Source organism: Coregonus lavaretus (genome assembly GCF_964263955.1).
Source record: "Coregonus lavaretus genome assembly, chromosome: 23".
NCBI classification, from domain to species: Eukaryota; Metazoa; Chordata; class Actinopteri; order Salmoniformes; family Salmonidae; genus Coregonus; species Coregonus lavaretus.
This window is the reverse complement of record NC_140010.1, coordinates 21,464,237-21,482,510: the sequence shown is the minus strand read 5'-3', so window position 1 is coordinate 21,482,510 and position 18,274 is coordinate 21,464,237.

The window sequence follows — 18,274 nt, the reverse complement described above, 5'->3', positions numbered from 1 at the left end:
CCATGTACAGCTTTTTAGCTGCATCAGAGCTAGCTTTTTTCCCATTTTACGTGTGTGCATGTTTACAAGCATATTAGCTGTTTCGAGGAGCCTCAGTCCATAAGTACACTTACGTGTACTTTATGTTTAGCGACCTACAAAGTTGCTAGTTTTACACTTTTTTTTTCAAATTTGCATGTCATGACAAATATACAAGGCTTTTATAAATATCTAAATCAGAATAAGCCATGAAATATGACAGAACTTCTACACAATTGTGGACATAAGAGCTAAAAAGTGCTGTCCACGTATGTGACCACTAAGCCCTAGGAGGTTAAAGAATGCTTTGTGTGTGATTTTCAAGCGAGCCATTTCCGGCTTAGGGAATTTTCACTCATAAGGGATGGATTTTGTTGTGTTTGATTTTTAGAGAATGTTCAGAGGATGTGATGGAGGAGACCATAGAATTAAGAGTTAGAATACTGGAATGGACATGAACCTTCTTATGATGGTCGAAAGGTCAGCCATGTTGGTCAGGGAGTTGGTCAACCATGGTTTGCCAGTGATGTGATAAGATCATGTTTAAAACAATGAATGTGAAAAATGTTTCTGCACTGTATGTATGTTAGCTAGCTATCCAAACAGTTATGGAGGAATGATATCATTAATTATTCAAATTAACTGCCAATATGCCAACATTCCATTCAAACAATGCAGTCAATCCCTAGCCATACACTGTCTCAAATCAGTTGGTGATAGGACTTAGACAAGTTGTAAATGCAACAATTAAGTGATAATCCCATAGAAGCCGGTGTTTGGAGGATGTTGGCATGGGTGGTTAGGCCCGAGACAAGGTCGGCTTCGAGGGCATTATCACTTTTATACAACAGGCTACCAACATATTCCAATAATGGTTGACATATTTTCATTAAAAACTTTCTTTTGATGATTTTATACATAGTATTTCATTTTTCCACAAGATATAGTCCCGACACAAATCTAGGGTTGCTACCCAATTCGGCTGGTCGTTCGTTCTATCGGTTCGGTTGCCAGAGATGCGACCCAGTCATTCAGTCTTTTTGTTCTGTATCTATGGACACGACCCAGACGTTCGTTCTAAATGTTCCATTGCCATACTGGCTGGCAACATTCTCTATCCCTTGCTTGCTAGCTAGCCAACTCCGGCTAACTTACAGTCATGTCAAACAGTGCAGCCAGAATAACAACAAAGTAGGTGCATTTGCATTTGTTTAAGCATTTTACATTTATTTGGATACATCCATAACAATGAGCTAATGAGGTGCGATTTCTCCTGGCATAGAAAATGTGCTCTATCGTCCGGACATTGTTGTTCAAAGGAGCTAGCCAACAACACAGCTTACACAATCACTTCAAACTGAAGCTGGAAAGACTGCAAACTAGGTGCACTTCATTTCGTTTTACCTGTTTTCAATTGACATTCCTTTGTATATATCCATAGAAATTATGGTGAATTTGAATATTGAAACAAAATTGCAAATGTCAGAGAGACAGACAGCAAGGTTTATACAAATCTCTGCTATTGAAAACTAAATGTTAGTCTAAAAGAAATGTGAGATAATGTCTAGATGCTTTTTATAGATCCAGTTTATAAATGGCTTGGCTGGGCTGATGAGACAGTGGATTGCGCAGTCAGATGGAAAAGAGTATACACTGGCTGGAATGCGGTTTTAACCAATCAACATTCAGGATTAGAACCACCCATTGTAGAAGTACTGATATTGTATCGTATACTAGCACTCACAGCTTTCCAAGAAAACAAAATCTGAGACATATATGGTCTGTTTACAATGGCTTAGGAAAGTATTCACCCCCCTTGGGGCATTTTTCCTATTTTGTTGCCTTACAAACTGGAATTAAAAATTGATTTTTTGGGGGTTTGTATCATTTGATTTACACAACATGCCTACCACTTTGAAGATGCAAAATATTTTTTATTGTGAAACAAACAAGAAATAAGACAAAAAAACAGAATAGTTATGCACGCTCAAGTTTTCACCCCCCCCAAAGTCAATACTTTGTAGAGCCACCTTTTGCAGCAATTACAGCTGCAAGTCTCTTGGGGTATGTCCTTCAAAGCTATCTTTAAGTCATACCACAGATTCTCAATTGGATTGAGGTCTGGGCTTTGACTAGGCCATTCCAAGACATTTAAATGTTTCCCCTTAAACCCCTCGAGAGTCGCTTTAGCAGTATGTTTAGCGTCATTGTCCTGCTGGAAGGTGAACCTCCGTCCCAGTCTCAAATCTCTGGAAAACTGAAACAGGTTTCCCTCAAGAATTTCCCTGTATTTAGTGCCATCCATCATTCCTTCAATACTGACCAGTTTCCCAGTCCCTGCCGATGAAAAACATCCCCACAGCGTGATGCTGCCACCACCATGCTTCACTGTGGGGATGGTGTTCTTGGGGTGATGAGAGGTGTTGGGTTTGCGCCAGACATAGCGTTTTCCTTGATGGCCAAAAAGCTCAATTTTAGTCTCATCTGACCAGAGTACCGTCTTCCATATGTTTGGGGAGTCTCCTACATGCCTTTTGGCGAACACCAAACGTGTTTGCTTATTTTTTTCTTTAAGCAATGGCTTTTCTTTGGCCACTCTTCCGTATAGCCCAGCTCTGTGGAGAGTATGGCTTAAAGTGGTCCTATGGGCAGATACTCCAATCTCCGCTGTGGAGCTTTGCAGCTCCTTCAGGGTTATCTTTGGTCTCTTTGTTGCCTCTCTGATTAATGCCCTCCTTGCCTGGTCCGTGAGTTTTGGTTGGTGGCCTTTTCTTGGCAGGTTTGTTGTGGTGCCATATTCAATTTTTTAATGATGGATTTAATGGTGCTCCGTGGGATGTTCAAAGTTTCTGATATTTCTTTATAACCCAACCCTGATCTGTTCTTCTCCACAACTTTGTCCCTGACCTGTTTGAAGAGCTCCTTGGTCTTCATGGTGCCGCTTGCTTGGTGGTGCCCCTTGCTTGGTGGTGTTGCAAACTCTGGAGCCTTTCAGAACAGGTGTATATATACTGAGATTGTGGACTTTATTTAACTAATTATGTGACTTCTGAAGGTAATTGGTTGCACCAGATCTTATTTAGGGGCTTCATAGCAAAGGGGGTGAATACATATGCATGCACCACTTTTCCGTTATATATGTTTTAGAATTTTTTGAAATAAGTTATCTTTTTCATTTCACTTCACCAATTTTGACTATTTTGTGTATGTCCATTACATGAAATCCAAATAAAAATCCATTTAAATTACAGGTTGTAATGCAACAAAATAGGAACAACGCCAAGGGGGATGAATACTTTTGCAAGGCACTGTACATATATTTTAGAGGCCATTTATACAGAAAATTGGTATAGAACCCATATAAACTGTTTTTTTAATTATATGACAATATTTTAGGTTTACTATAATTCCATTACAACATTTCTGACATCACATGCATAAGTGAAAGCAGAAAATGCATCATCTATGCCTCAACTGCCATTCATTCCAATTAAACTGGTTTTGGATTTCTACCTGACCAAGATGACTGCCATTTTCACCCCATTATGGAACTTTGAGAGTTTATGACATAGCCCCTCTAGTAATTTAATAGGATCTCTATTGAGGAGACAGAGACAATATCAAACCCTTAAAATGTTAGGGAGAAATTCAGCAGACACAGTAAAAAGTATATTTGCAGTGCTGTGTACAATCTGTGCTCAATGAGGTGCTTTTGTGATGAAGCAATTCAAGTGAAAGCAGCCATTTAGAGTATAAATCCATGAACTGACAGACTAGTGAAGCGCACATCAAAAACCAAACATCAGAGGGTAAAAAGCAGGCAGCTCATATTATTCAATTTCAGTTTGCATGGCTGGATAACTTCAAGGTTTTGAGGCTACCGATAGGTGTGTGTGTGTGTGTAAATGCTTTAGAGCAGGCATTTGATGTGTATGAAAAAAATATATATGTATGCACTCACTTAACTGTAAGTCGCTCTGGATAAGAGCGTCTGCTAAAATGACAAAAAAAAAAAAAAAAAAAAGGTGTATTGGCAGGATAGTGTACTACACCCTAGTGTATTTCATTATGTTGTATGCATGTTTGTATTTTAATGGAAGGGCACCTTCATTCTCAGTGTGAAAACAAAATAATTGGTGAATATTCGTAATTGTTTACGTTTCTTAAAATCATATTCGGGATTAACATGGGTAACCGGGATCACTCTTCCGGGAACACTTCACATTTCTCGAAAATGTGAAAAAATACATTGACAAGACCCGGGAAATTATACAACATTTCCCCCAATGTCGCACTAACGCAATTCCACAAAATACACAACATGCGCAGCAGCAGATTAGCAAACATTTCATAGAACATTATCAAAACAGGTTGTCGCATGGAAGCCTATTTACTTCACACAAAGTCACCATAAATTCAAAGAACACACACAATTGCCACTGCCAGAATGCACACGCGACCCGAATGCAGTTAATAAACCCTACTGGGTTGGAAACCCCTACAGCAGGGTTCTCCATCCCTGTTCCTGGAGCGCAACCATCCTGTAGGTTTTCACTCCAACCCTAATTTAGCGCACTTCATTCTAATAATTAGCTGGTTGATAAACTGAATCTAGTTAGTTACAACTTGGGCAAAAGTCTACGGGAGGGTAGCTCTCCAGGAATAGTGTTGGAGACCCCTGCCCAACAGTATTGGCGCGTTTAAAACAACTGGGAACTCGGAACCGGGAACTCTGAAATCTCAAACTTCCAACTCGATTTGAATGGTCATCCAAATCGGAATTCCAACTATGGCCTCTTTCTAGAGCGCCAACTTTCCGACCTGAAAATCACTGATGTCATGAATTGACCTTGTATTTTTCTGAGTTCTCAGTCGATTTGAACGCGGCACAAAGCCTATAAAATCACGTATGCCTCTTTGAGCTGTCATTGTGACTCTTCAGACAGTCACAAATTTGATAGGTCTATGCACAATTCACTACATAGGCATCTCTGTCACAAACATGCAGTCCTGTCCTAGAGCCAAGGCTATTTTCCTATCCAGTTCCAATCCCACTGAAACCCAACATCCTGACTCCTGTCTCGCATGCAAATTCCTAACTTTATTCTGTAATCCATAGGTTGCATTATCAAAGCACATCTCACCTATGCATGTCAAAATACCATATAACATGTTTTACGTCTCGTACTTGCTGGCCATATGAGAGCTTCGGTAGAGAATGTGTGATCAACAAACAGTATAGATATTTTTTAAACAGAATTTGTCCCCGTTAAGATACAGTACCTTGATATTTAAACTATTTCCACTCTTCATCTCCCCGTTATTCATGAGCTGATCTGCTATCTGTATAATCATCAACTCGATTTTGCCAAATATAGGAGATATTCTGTCATTCGTTGAAGGTTATCTAGCAAGCCTAGCAACTTTGGTCATTTGACTTTTGTTTGATTGCCGTTCCAAAGTTTGTATGATTCGACAACGCTATGCTCGGGGTGAGCTCTATGTGTCCTGAGCACGCTCTGTGTCGAGACAGCCTACTGCTGAAATGCACTGAATTCATTGAGGAACGTGATATGACTAAATATCTGTTTCATTTCCTCTGAAATCTTTACATAGTGGCGCAGCCAAGCCAAAAAGGTGGCGCAGTGGGAGAACCCTGAAATAGTGACCATATGTTGGTTTTAAACGCTTTAAATGGGCACTTCCGATGATTTTTGCGGTATTTCCCGGGACTCTCAGGATAAATATGAATTATTCCCGGTATTGAAACTTTGTATACAGGTAAAAGTCAGTAAATTAGAATATTTTGAAAAACTTGATTTATTTCAGTAATTGCATTCAAAAGGTGTAACTTGTACATTATATTTATTCATTGCACACAGACTGATGCATTCAAATGTTTATTTCATTTAATTTTGATGATTTGAAGTGGCAACAAATGAAAATCCAAAATTCCGTGTGTCACAAAATTAGAATATTACTTAAGGCTAATACAAAAAAGGGATTTTTTAGAAATGTTGGCCAACTGAAAAGTATGAAAATGAAAAATATGAGCATGTACAATACTCAATACTTGGTTGGAGCTCCTTTTGCCTCAATTACTGCATTAATGCGGCGTGGCATGGAGTCGATGAGTTTCTGGCACTGCTCAGGTGTTATGAGAGCCCAGGTTGCTCTGATAGTGGCCTTCAACTCTTCTGCGTTGTTGGGTCTGGCATTCTGCATCTTCCTTTTCACAATACCCCACAGATTTTCTATGGGGCTAAGGTCAGGGGAGTTGGCTGGCCAATTTAGAACAGAAATACCATGGTCCGTAAACCAGGCACGGGTAGATTTTGCGCTGTGTGCAGGCGCCAAGTCCTGTTGGAACCTGAAATCTCCATCTCCATAGAGCAGGTCAGCAGCAGGAAGCATGAAGTGCTCTAAAACTTGCTGGTAGACGGCTGCGTTGACCCTTGATCTCAGGAAACAGAGTGGACCGACACCAGCAGATGACATGGCACCCCAAACCATCACTGATGGTGGAAACTTTACACTAGACTTCAGGCAACGTGGATCCTGTGCCTCTCCTGTCTTCCTCCAGACTCTGGGACCTCGATTTCCAAAGGAAATGCAAAATTTGCTTTCGTCAGAAAACATGACTTTAGACCACTCAGCAGCAGTCCAGCTCTTTTTTTCCTTAGCCCAGGTGAGACGCTTTTCGCGCTGTTTCTTGGTCAACAGTGGCTTGACACGAGGTATGCGGCAGTTGAAACCCATGTCTTTCAAGCGTCTCTTGGTGGTGGATCTTGAAGCCCTGACTCCAGCAGCTGTCCACTCCTTGTGAATCTCCCCCACATTTTTGAATGGGTTTTTTTTCACAATCTTGACTAGGGCGCGGTGATCCCTATCGCTTGTACACTTTTTCTGACCACAGTTTTTCCTTCCCTTTGCCTCTCTATTAATGTGTTTGGACACAGAGCTCTGAGAACAGCCAGCCTCTTCTGCAATAACCTTTTGTGTCTTTCCCTCCTTGTGCAATGTGTCGATGGTCGCCTTTTGGACAGCTGTCAAATCTGAAGTCTTCCCCATGTTTGTGTAGGCTTCAGAACTGGACTGAGAGACCATTTAAAGCCCTTTGCAGGTGTTTTGAGTTAATCAGCTGATTATTTTGTGGCACCAGGTGTCTTCAAAATGTAACCCTTACACAATATTCTAATTTTGTGACACACGGAATTTTGGATTTTCATTTGTTGCCACTTCAAATCATCAAAATTAAATGAAATAAACATTTGAATGCATCAGTCTGTGTGCAATGAATAAATATAATGTACAAGTTACACCTTTTGAATGCAATTACTGAAATAAATCAAGTTTTTCAAAATATTCTAATTTACTGACTTTTACCTGTATTTTCAGGAAAATATTCATCCTTGGAACAAAATGCACTAACCCTTGGGAATAGGCAACATTTAATTATGCTGTCTTAGTTTCTCAGCAATATCTTGCTGGAATTATACCTCCACTACTGTGAAATATACCTCAGCTACTGTGGAATATACCTCAGGAATTGTGGAGTAAAGTGTAGCCTAAGTGTTAATGGTGCAGCCAGCTATGACTCATTGGGACATCAATAACCTCTATTCCAAACAGGTATGGAGTGCTCCTCTGTCTGTTGATATTGTTGGAGTGCATGTACCAGCATTGACAGTGGGCTTGTGAATGGCTTTTCACACCGCCTCAGGCAGTATACCTCAGAAAGACAACCGAATCTCACATGACATGTGAATGTAGAAGTTGTGCAGGGATATCACTCCATCTGTAATGTTCTAAATCGGTCCTGGTATAGGTGAAAGTGTAGGTTGAAGGTGAGAGATTAGTGGCATCCAAAATGGCACCCTATCCCCTATATCAGGGTTCTTCAATTCCGGTCCTGGAGGGCCGAAACACCTCTGTTTTTCATCCTCTCCTTCTAATCAGGGGCTAATTCAGACCTGGGACACCAGGTGAGTGCAATTAACTACCAGGTAGAAATAAAAAACAGAAGTGTTTCGGCCCTCCAGGACCGGAATTGAAGAACCCTGCCCTATATAGTGCACTACTTTTGGCCCAAAGTAATGCACTATATTGGGAATAGGGTGCCATTTCGGATGCAGACATTATATAACAGTCCAACACCTCACTCAAACCAGCCTCGAGTGATGATTATCTGGCCTGACCTAACTGACGTTAATGAAGTTACCCACTGGGCACAAACTGGTTGAATCAATGTTTTTTTCCATGTGATTTCAATTAAATTACATTGAACCAACATGGAACAGATGTTGAATTGACGTCTGTGCCCAGTGGGTAGCCTCCATTAAAAGCGCTGTGGGTTTGATCTCATCGTCTTGAATTGACTTCAGTTGCAGCTTTCAGCATGACGGCTTAGTGTAAATCTCTGACATCTGAGGGGGAATGCAACCAACTGACTGACAGCGCAGAGAAATACCCACCATTAACTAATTTTGCAGATTAGCAGCTAAACTCTGCAGAATACTTTCATTTTATGTAGGTTTGGTGTAATCTTACCTGCACACCTTATATCAACTGCCTCTCAAAGAGTCCCTTCTATCCAGAGCCCATCAAGCAGCTGTCTTGTTCTACATCATCTATTTTAAATGGGTATAGTTTCACCGTCATTTAGCCCAGAAAGTAGCTTAGAAGCTGTCCTTCAGCAGACCTCTACAAAATAGGAAGTCTTAATATTACAGTATGTTGATATGCAGACATCCATCCTTACAGTGCTGTCATCAGGGTATGCAGTTGAGTAATGGCTGTGTGACGCGGCTCAGACTGGCAATGTACTCAAGCCCCAAACCCTACTGACCAAAGGAAGTTAGGATAATTGCTAGACCCTTTCATAATGTCAACATCATGACGTGTGGTTAATTGACAGACATCTTGTCAAAAACAGGCTACCACACAAACAGTATTTTTACTAGTACGTTTTGGGGTTTACAATGTTTAAAAGTCCTAGCTACTGGAGAGAAAGATGGCCACCACCCCCAATAGGCTGCCCATCAGTATGTTGCCTGTCCGTTCACTTGTCGGTCCGTTGTTGGCACATGTTGCCTCACCACTGGCACAGGGGGAAGAACAGAGCAGGAGTTCTCAAAAACAAGCAGTCCCTCACTCAGTTCAGAAAATTGACAGTCCCTAATCTGGTCAATAGTAGACATTGTGCGTCGTAGCACTCATCGGTCGGCTCTGTCCAGGTGGCAACAAGGTTTGGTTGCGGAGACATAGCATGGCAGTGGCGAACTCATACGAAGTCGCGGTCTATGTTCTCACCAGCAGCAGAAAGGAGGAATTGAGCTGGGTGCTCCTTTTTACATGTTGCACATGGCTCTTTAAGCTCATCAGGCTCAGGTGTGGCAGTTCCCAGGTGTGCTGGTTGCCGTGGTGATCAACAAGGGGGAGGGAACTACAACGACACAATAAATGAGACAGAAAAGAGACAGCGTACCAAAATAACTTTAAAGGACAATACTAATATATAGGCTATGGCGACACGTCAGTCATAACAAATCACCTTACAGTGAAATGCTTATTATAAGCCCTTAACCAACAATGCAGTTCAAGAAATAGAGTTAAGAAAATATTTACTAAATAAACTAAAGTAAAAAACAAAATAAAAACGAACAAAATAAAATTACACAACAATAACAAGGCTACAGTTGAAGTCAGAAGTTTACATACACCTTAGCCAAATACATTTAAACTCGGTTTTTCACAATTCCTGACATTTAATCCTCATAAAAATTCCCTGTTTTAGGTCAGTTAGGATCACCACTTTATTTTAAGAATGTGAAATGTCAGAATAATAGTAGAGAGAATTATTTATTTCAGCTTTTATTTCTTTCATCACATTCCCAGTGGGTCAGAAGTTTACATACACTCAATTAGTATTTGGTAGCATTGCCTTTAAATTGTTTAACTTGGGTGAAACGTTTCGGTTAGCCTTCCACAAGCTTCCCACAATAAGTTGGGTGAATTTTGGCTCATTCCTCCTGACAGAGCTGGTGTAACTGAGTCAGGTTTGTATGCCTCCTTGCTCACACACGCTTTTTCAGTTCTGCCCACAACTTTTCCATAGGATTGAGGTCAGGGCTTTGTGATGGCCACTCCAATACCTTGACTTTGTTGTCTTTAAGCCATTTTGCCACAACTTTGGAAGTATGCTTGTGGTCATTGTCCATTTGGAAGACCCATTTGAGACCAAGCTTTAACTTCCTGACTGATGTCTTGAGATGTTGCTTCAATATATCCACATAATTTTCCTTCCTCATGATGCCATTTATTTTGTGAAGTGCACCAGTCCCTCCTGCAGCAAAGCACCCCCACAGCATGATGCTGCCACCCCCGTGATTCACGGTTGGGATGGTGTTCTTCGGCTTGCAAGCAACCCCCTTTTTCCTCCAAACATAACAATGGTAATTATGGCCAAACAGTTATATTTTTGTTTCATCAGACCAGAGGACATTTCTCCAAAAAGTACGATCTTTGTCCCCATGTGCAGTTGCAAACCGTAGTCTGGCTTTTTTATGGTGGTTTTGGAGCAGTGGCTTCTTCCTTGCTGAGCGGCCTTTCAGGTAATGCGATATAGGACTCGTTTTACTGTGGATATAGATACTTTTGTACCTGTTTACTCCAGCATCTTGACAAGGTCCTTTGCTGTTGTTCTGGTATTGATTTACACTTTTCGCACCACAGTATGTTCATCTCTAGGAGACAGAACGTGTCTCCTTCCTGAGTGGTATGACAGCTGCGTGGTGTTTGTACTTCCGTATTATTGTTTGTACAGATGAACGTGGTACCTTCAGGCATTTGGAAATTAATCCCAAGGATGAACCAGACTTGTGGAGGTCTACCATTTTTATTCTGAGGTCTTGGCTGATTTCTTTTGATTTTCCCATGATGTCAAGCAAAGAGGCACTGAGTTTGAAGGTAGGCCTTGAAATACATCCACAGGTACACCTCCAATTGACTCAAATGATGTCAATTAGCCTATCAGAAGCTTCTAAAGCCATGACATCATTTTCTGGAATTTTCCAAGCTGTTTAAAGGCACAGTCAACTTAGTGTATGTAAACTTCTGACCCACTGAAATTGTGATGCAGTGAATTATAAGTGAAATAATCTGTCTGTAAACAATTGTTGGAAAAATAACTTGTGCCATGCACAAAGTAGATGTCCTAACCGACTTGCCAAAACTATAGTTTGTTAACAAGACATTTGTGGAGTGGTTGAAAAACAAGTTTTAATGACTCCAACCTAAGTGTATGTAAACTTCCGATTTCAACTGTATATACAGGGGGTACCGGTACTGAGTCAATGTGCGGGGGTACAGGTTAATCGAGGTAATTTGTACATGTAGGTAGGGGTAAAGTGACTATGCATAGATAATAAACAGCGAGTAGCAGCAGTGTAAAAACAAAGGGGGGGGGGGGTCAATGTAAACAATCCGGGTGGCCATTTGATTAATTGTTCAGCAGTCTTATAGCTTGGGGGTAGAAGCTGTTAAGGAGCCTTTTGGACCTAGACTTGGCACTCCGGTACCGCTTGCCATGTGGTAGCAGAGAGAACAGTCTATGACTTGGGTAACTGGAGTCTTTGACAATTTTTTGGGCCTTCCTCTGACACCGCCTAGTATATAGGTCCTGGATGGCAGGAAGCTTGGCCCCAGTGATGTATTGGGCTGTACGTACTACCCTCTGTAGCGCCTTACGGTCGTATGCCGAGCAGTTGCCATACCAGGCGGTGATGCAACTGGTCAGGATGCTCTCGATGGTGCAGCTGTAGAACTTTTTGAGGATCTGAGGACCCATGCCAAAACTTTTCAGTCTCCTGAGGGGGAAAAGGTGTTGTCGTGCCCTCTTAACGACTGTCTTGGTGTGTTTGGACCATGATAGTTTGTTGGTGATGTGGACATCAAGGAACTTGAAACTCTCGACCCGCTCCACTACAGCCCTGTCGATGTTAATGGGGGCGTGTTCTGCCCTCCTTTTCCTGTAGTCCACGATCATCTCCTTTGTCTTGCTCACATTGAGGGAGAGGTTGTTGTCCTGGCACCACACTGCCAGGTCTCTGACCTCCTCCCTATAGGCTGTCTCATTGTTGTCGGTGATCAGGCCTACCACTGTTGTGTCGTCAGCAAACTTAATGATGGTGTTGGAGTCGTGCATGGCCACGCAGTCGTGGGTGAACAGGGAGTACAGGAGGGGACTAAGCACGCACCCCTGAGGGGCCCTGGTGTTGAGGATCAGCGTGGCAGATGTGTTGTTGCCTACCCTTACCACCTGGGGGCGGCCCGTCAGGAAGTCCAGGATCCAGTTGCAGAGGGAGGTGTTTAGTCCCAGGATCCTTAGCTTAGTGATGAGCTTTGTGGGCACTATGGTGTTGAACGCTGAGCTGTAGTCAATGAACAACATTCTCACATAGGTGTTCCTTTTGTCCAGGTGGGAAAGGGCACTGTGGAGTGTGATTGAGATTTTGTCATCTGTGGTTCTGTTGGGCCGGTATGCGAATTGGAGTGGGTCTAGGGTTTCTGAGATGATGGTGTTAATGGTTAAAAAAATTAAATGATTTATCCTTTATTTAACCAGGTAAGACCCACTGAGGTTAAAAACCTATTATGCGAGGGCAACCTGGCAAGAAGGCAAAACAGGGAAATAGCAGCGTGTACATAATATATTACAGAAAAATACAAAATACACACAAAATACAAAGTGTCACAAGTTACAGATACAATTGAAGATTAGAAACAACTGCAGCTATCACAAACAGTGTTGTCGATCAGAGTCTAAAAAACAGGCAAGGACACTAACTCCCCTAACTTTAATATATTTTGAAACATGTTCCAGGATGAAGGGGCATTATGGGAAAAATATTGTTTCCCCATCTCAGTTTTAGCCTTAGGAACAGACAAGGACAGCAGTGACTGTGAACGAAGACTGCATTGAGTGACTGATCTGGTCAGTAAGGAACAGAGAAACAAAGAGAGTTGTCCTATCAATGCTTTGTACACAAAAGTGTACCAGTGCTTTAGCCTCCTGGTGGAGAGAGAGGTCCATTGCACCATAGCACACAAATCACAGTGATGGGTGAGTAATCTAGCATTTGTAAAAAATCTTAAAGCATCATGATACACTGTGTTCAGAGTTTTGAAGGTACTTGCTGAGGCCTGCATATAGACAATATCAGCATAATCCAGCACTGATAAAAAAAAGTGCTTTGAACAAGATCCTTTCTGACTAACATTGAGAAGCAAGATTTGTTCCTAAAATAGAAACCCAATTTCAACTTCAGTTTCTTGGTCAAGTTATCAATGTGCTGTTTAAAATTCACGCTTTTCATCTAACCAAGTCCCAAGATACTTATAGGAGGTCACCCTATCAATTTACTGGCGTTTTATAGTTAAAATCTGCAAGTGACTCCATCTGTTAACTTTCAGGGAAGAGAAAGGCTGGTCATGTGAGCCATGAGCAGCCTTTCAAAGCACTTCATGGCTACCGACGTGAGTGCTACAGGGCATATTCATTTAGGCAGGTTACCTTCACATTCTTGGGCACAGGGACTATGGTGGTCAGCTTGAAACGTGGGAATTACAGACTCGGTCAGGGAGAGGTTGAAAATGTCAGTGAAGACACTTGCAAGTTGGTACACACCCTGGTAATCCGTCTGGCCCCGTGGCCTTGTGAATGTTGACCTGTTTAAAGGTCTTGCTCACATCGGCTACGGACAGCATGATCACACAGTCGTCCAGAACAGCTGGTGCTCTCATGCATGCTTTAGTGTTGCTTGCCTCGAAGCGAGCATAAAAGGCATTAAGCTCATCTGGTAGGCTTGCGTCACTGGGCAGCTCCCAGCTGGGTTTCCCTTTGTATTCCATAATAGTTTGCAAGCCCTGCCATATCCGACGAGCGTCAGAGCCGGTGTAGTAGGATTCAATCTTAGTCCTGTATTGACGCCTTGCCTGTTTGATGGTTCGTCTGAGGGCATAGCAGGATTTCTTATAAGCGTCCGGATTAGTGTCCCGCTCCTTGAAAGTGGCAGCTCTAGCCTTTAGCTGGGTGCGGATGTTGCCTGTAATCCTTGGCTTCTGGTTGGGATATGTACGTACAGTCACTGTGGGGATGACGTCGTCAATGCACTTATTCCCAGATTTGGGCCTGTTCTCCTGAAAGCAGTATATCCTTCGCGTCGGACTCATTAAATAAAAAATCTTTGTCCAGTTCGAGGTGAGTAATCGCTATTCGGATGTCCAGAAGCTCCTTTCGGTCATAGGAGACGGTAGCAGCAACTTTATGTACAAAATAAGTTACAAACAATGCGAAAAAACTAACAAAATAGCACAGTTGGTTAGGAGCCCGTAAAACGGCAGCCATCCCCTCCAATGCCATTATGAGAGGAAGGGCATACAGTGGATAACTGTTATGTGCTGTTATGGGATATGTTACCAAAAATGTTAGACCATCTTGATATTGACAGATACCCATATACAATGTTGTCCTCTATATAATGTATTGTACTGCTGTAGTTGGTATATGACCTCTTACTGTGGCCCCCTCTTCTGTCCAGATTTGGCAGCTCCACTGGCATTTCTAAGGCATGCACTCAAGAGTATTCCAGGCAATTATGGCCTACCAGTAGTGTGCTCAGCAAAAGTTAGAATTCATACAGGTAACATTTACAAAAGCCAATCCTAAATCAATCTTGTCATTTCAGCAACAATTCAAATGGTGTTTACGTAACACATTTTTCCCATTCCCAAGGATAAACCAACAGTGGTGTGGTCTAAGAATAAATACTGTGTCATATGCACCTTGGCTGCTTCAAGAGACAAATAGCTCAAGGACAGACTCATTGACAAATTGTGTGTCGTTCACTAGCATGGAAATGCAGGTGTATAGAGGTATGCATGATTGTATTCCATTCACATAGTCCCAAAACTATGACTCATCTCCCTATGGCACATCTTGACACATCTACTAGAATGATTTTTACTAGAATGATATTGATTAGCGCTCATGTTTTAGACAGGTCTAACAAAACTAACACAGCCACCCATCAAACTCCAAAACAAACTCTAAACCAACAAAAACAGCCATCAGGTCATTCTGTGAGAACATATAGAGAATAATAGAGCAACAAGAAAACCAACCTTCTCTTGCTTCAGCACCTCCACTACACCCCCAGCTTCCACAGCACCCAGTCAGAATAACTAGAGATTGATGCTGATGCCGCTTGCCAGTTATCTGCTCTTTAGCAACTCTATCACTTACTCAGAAAGGCGCCCTGTCACTGACAATGTCCACAGGAATATTTGATGGACCTATACCGGTGATCCCAGACAGCGATGAAAATTTGGCCACAGAAATAACACGCTCATGAGATAAAGACTGTCAAGACTCTGTAAAGGCCCATTCCTCCGTTTCTAATTTATCTGACACCCCAGTGTCAGAGGATGAGGGAAAGTAGGATGACAGGAAATTGGAAATACTGTAACAGTCCCCAAATGTTGACAGCAGTTTGGAGGAAAATGGAAAAGGAGATTCGGAAGGGGTCGGAAGGGTTATAAGTGGCTAGCCAGCTCCTGAGGAGAAACCTAGAGTGAGCACACTTTTATGTGCAGAGAGAAGTACAAAGCATATGAAGTTGAGAGAACAAAAAAGAGGGGGAAATTACGATGGGAACTCTATGTGATGTAAGACGCACACTCAAGTGCTCTGAGCCAGGGGAGGAGAAGAAAGAAAGACAAAAACTTAAAAAGAAGTTTCCATCAAATGGCTGATACCGTTTCCTAGTTTAGCTTGAAAGAGACAGAGAGAGAGAGAGGCAGGAAATTATCTTGGATTTGAACCTACTTCATGGGAAGTGTAAATTGGAACATTTAGAACAATCTTTACATTACAATGACATCTAAGATATGTTGGGTTCTAAGATACTGTAGTTAACCTTTATCCAGAGCTGTTTTAGTTTCTTAACACAGGAAGTGGAAAATAAATTGACCTCCTTTAAACTTTGTAGAGAATAAAATGGACAGTTCCAAGATTACCTTCAATAATGCATGTATTGCCCTGCACAACTTTGCCATTCAAATGAAGATGATCAGTGCTATAATATAAAGTCAATACAGATATGGTTTCTTATCACATCGTTTTTTTCTTGTTGGACCTTATATCAGGCCCCAGCTTGTGCTTTCTGACACCCCTTTTGTAATCTCAGTCACACACCACCACTGCCTCAGCCATGACAATAAATTACCAGTAGCAGTGCCCATCCGTCATCTTTGACTAATGCCCAACTGTGGAATTTCAATGTGACATTTATATACAATTTCAAAAGATAAGAGAAGGCTCCACCATGTGCATGCCCTCCTCTTCTAAATTGCCAGCTGCCTAGCTGCCTGGAAGTAAAGCACATTTCTGGATGGAAAATTTGAATGATGGAAAGCTTTCATCACTAAACCCATTGCAATTTATTAATTTAAATTACTAAAGCCATTGTCAAAGCTTAGACAAATAAGACATGAATCATAATTTGGATACACAGGCATATTGTATATAATAACCAAGGCCAGGAGTTTTTTGCTGACTATGTGACCAGGTAAAGCTATGGGGCCAGTTACAGTGCTAATATCACTTAATATACTGTAGTTCCAATTTTCCACTTTGAAGATATTACATATCCTCTCTCTTCATCATATCTTGACTTCTCAAATGTAAATGATTTGTAATTGTGATTGGTCCTACCTATTTAAGTCAGTTCATGTAATTTATGTCTTCCTTCCTCTTAGGCGAAATACTCCCTGACACCATGTAACACTGATGCCGAATTAAGCCGATAGTGGATAATGGGACCTTGTCAGGTCCACTCATTGTTAAGGAATTACTGTGTCTCAAGGCTTTGGTTAAACTAGTTTGCATTAAATGTTGATTTATTTGATGAGCGCTCATTCTATGTGATATGCTGATGTAGTTGCCATACATTGGAAAAATGCTTTTAAAGGACCTCCCAATAGTATAACCCTCTCATTCAATTATATGTTGCCGTTATATCCTAAAGCCTCGTCATTGTCTTTCAAATATCAATTAGCATGACACGCACAGTACAAAAGACGCTCCTTGATAGATTTGTTTATATTATGAGTAGGGAAGACCAGGATTGGTTGTCTCACGGGTTGGTTATCACAGTATTTATTACTCCCAATCTAAATGGCACTGTGTAATATTTTCTTTGGAAATGTTTGAATTATGGGAACATCCATTAACAATTATGTTAGTTGAAAAGAGGATAAGGACAGCTATATTTCAAACCTATTTCTGAGTTCCTAGGTCAAGCCATGCGGTAACTACCATTTTATTTAGCATGGCGGGGGGGGGGGGGGCTGTGGATGGTTGTCCCTATCACCCAGCGACGTCATTAGGCCTGAGCAATTAGCCCTGAACATTTTGATGGTAAAAATAATAATAACTAATAATAATAACTTCAGTTATGAGTTTCCATAACCACACATCACTTGCGGTAGGCAGTATTAAAATATATTTTCTTTACTGACAAATGTTATGGACAAAAAGAAACAATACACTATACTGTGCTAGGCAGTAGCAGGCACCGCAAGAAGGGTCCTTGCTATCCGGGATCCTTGGGACGTCCCTACCCCATTGAAGTTGACATTTGAAATGGTTTAGGTAAGGGTTAAGGTTGGGTAGGGGTTATGGTTAAGGTTAAGGTTTGGGCAAGGGTATGGTTTAAGGTTAGAGGTAGGGTTTAAAATACAGAGGCCCTTAAGCTATGTGTCCTCAAATGTTATGTAATCTACCGTTAGCTGGAATAACTGATACAATTAAATGAATCTTAGAGGTCTTATATCCTATTCCATTCTACAGGTATTTTTTGGGGGCTCATGTCTATTTATATTCATATAGCCTAGGGGCTATGTAGGTTCTTATCTGTCATGTTTGTCCTGGTAGTAACTCTAAAACTAAATAATGTCATGTTGCAACTCTACCTTGCTTCCTTGCAGATGAGCCAAGGAGGAGGACAGATGAGAACAGCAGGCTAGTGGAGCACTTAGAACAGCAGCAGCCAGGGGCAACTGTTAGGGAAGAGGATGATTTAGGTGACCCAGACACAGGCCCAAAACAAATTCAGCTACCCCAGTAACCCCTTGACCGTTTTGAATTGCAAAACTAAAGAGACACACCAGACAAGACACATAGACAGCAACAGAA